Raw genomic sequence first — 2,371 nt, 5'->3', positions numbered from 1 at the left:
CATGGCGCTAATGTTCTGTAACCCGGGGCCCCGACCTTTAGCTTAGCATGAGGAACCATCTTTAGCTTTGGTGAGCAATCTACAGGGACAGGGGCTGCAAATAGCCACAAAAGCAACGGCTTTTGCTAGGTGCCCCCGTCTTGCAAGGCCGAAAAAGCTTGGTTTGCATATGTTCTACTTCTTCTGGATTAGATTAAGTAAACTATGCTCGCGTTCTTCCTTCAACCTAATGCTTGCACACATCAAGCTGTCGCTTCATTTTCCTAGCTATCCACGCTGAGTGCTAACATTATCTTTTTATTCATTGTTTGGTTGACTGATGCTGGGATGATCTGCAGACCGAACATGGTAAGAGTTCAATTCACATGCTGTTACAATGAACTGTGCTTCTTTTGTTGAAATCCTGAGTATTGATGCATTTGTTTTCCAGATTACACTGACAGGTTTCATGTTTCTACTGACATCAGCATTCCTTGGCTTTGTAAGTAAAGTTTTCAATACATATGAAATGGTCCTGTATTGTTCTTATATATATAAATATATGTGCAAGTTTTTTCCTTTCTTGATGATCATAGTACTACACTACTAATAATTCAGAAAGTTTGAGCATTATTATTGCTTCCATTCTACGTGCAGTTATATTCACCCCATCTAGATACAACACCCCCCCAGATGGGTTCACCTTGCTCATGGACTGCTTCTCTTTCTTTATCAGGTTTGAAAGTCTTTATGTGCAATTCTACCACTTCTTTTTAATTCAAGGCATCTTCACATCCATGGTATTTAGGTTTTCGTAATCAATTTTGTGGATCTTAGGACCCCTGAATATCTTTCTGAACTTCTCATTGGGGTTTTCGATTTTCCTGGGATCTAATAGCTTCATTGTTTTATTGAAATATCATGTCAATCCTTCCATTTTTTAGTTTACATCTAATGGTGTTTATGCAGACTTTCGATGCCGTGGATGGAAAACAAGCAAGGCGTACCAACTCATCAAGTCCTCTAGGCGAGCTTTTTGACCACGGTAATCTCCAGTTGGAATTTAAGTAGATGTACTCAGTTTTAAGAAATATCGTATGATGCTGACAAGTTTGCATCCTGTGCAGAATGTGATGTGCTTGCGTGTGCTGTAAGACCACCTGTCAATATTTTTTATTTCAAGTGCAATGATTTTCAAGTCGTTGTGAGCTCATTATTGTTTTATTTTGTATACTAGCATCTGCCATAATGCAGAGTCATGACCTGGCTTGTGCTTGGTGAGCTGGGGGCCGACAAAACCGCTGCAGCCTCAGCCGGCACTGCCCGCCACATGGTGTCACGGACCTGCTGCAGCGTCATCGTCGGTTGAAGGTGTTGCCCTCGACAGGTGATCTCTAATTGCATTTAACAGACATGTATGTTAATGAGGTTTTACTGGCAAGTATCTTTCGCTACGATTATGATTGCTGAAGCAAAGATTACGATATGTCAACCACAAAATATATTAACATTTATGTACAAGCAAAGCAAAAGTATGTGTCACGCCTTAGTTTGCCAGATTATCTGCAAAGCTAAGCTCAGGTACAAGTCCAGAAAACTTCATTTTTCGTAACATATATTTTGTTGTAAATTGTGATAGAGGACAATATCAAATTTTCATATTTGAATGAGAATGGTGTCGTTTTCCTTGTCCTTCCTATATTCAATGAAGCTATTCTTTTAGTACTTATCATGATGATTGTCATAGAAACAGAACCACATAATATGATTTTGGTTAATTTTGCATGAAAACGTGGGCAGCATTTACATGTCTTCAGTATCAAAATATAACATATCCAACTACTCGACTACATCTACCTCCTCTCATTACTATAACATCCACCTTGTTTGTTTCTACTGCTAACAGGGGTTTACAACATCCCTCCCTACTGCCATTGAGGTTGAAGGGACAACAAGGATGGTGGAAGAGCAAACGGCTATGCAGATCTTGTTGGTCTATAGGCAAATGAGGTTAATATCTTCCAGAAAGGCGACACTTGGTACCCTGGTTGAACCACTTAGATTAACGAGATAAGGGATTTTTTAATTAGGCATAAATTGAGGGATTTTTTTAGTTAGGCATAAATTGGATTCAAATCTTGGGTCCGCCACTGATGGTTCGTAAAGATAAACATGGGAGCTTAATGTTTTATTTTGTTCACATGTCAAAGCAATTGGAAGCCTCTCTTTTTTGTAGGAATCTATAGATAAATGCACTGTTGAAATTGATGGTTAGTCACACCAGTAGTCTGCTCCTCAGGTTTTGCTGGTCTCACGCTTCTTATCATAGGTGACGAGAGCAAAGTCAAGAAGGAAATACTTGGCCCCTTGCCCCCTCCCCTCTCAAGGTTGG

General features: G+C 39.7%; 1 long non-coding RNA gene across 1 annotated transcript; it reads left to right on the top strand.

Annotated features, from left to right (window-relative positions):
• Nucleotides 1–308: 308 nt before the first annotated feature.
• LOC103631940 (uncharacterized) lies at nucleotides 309–715 on the top strand. The gene is made up of 3 exons (XR_002749717.1): nucleotides 309–348; nucleotides 431–481; nucleotides 637–715. It is a non-coding gene; the product is annotated as an uncharacterized lncRNA (long non-coding RNA).
• The last annotated feature ends 1,656 nt before the right edge of the window (nucleotides 716–2,371 follow it).

This window comes from Zea mays, chromosome 1 (assembly GCF_902167145.1).
Source record: "Zea mays cultivar B73 chromosome 1, Zm-B73-REFERENCE-NAM-5.0, whole genome shotgun sequence".
Taxonomy (NCBI): Eukaryota; Viridiplantae; Streptophyta; class Magnoliopsida; order Poales; family Poaceae; genus Zea; species Zea mays.
This window is presented reverse-complemented; position numbering and strand designations above follow the sequence as displayed.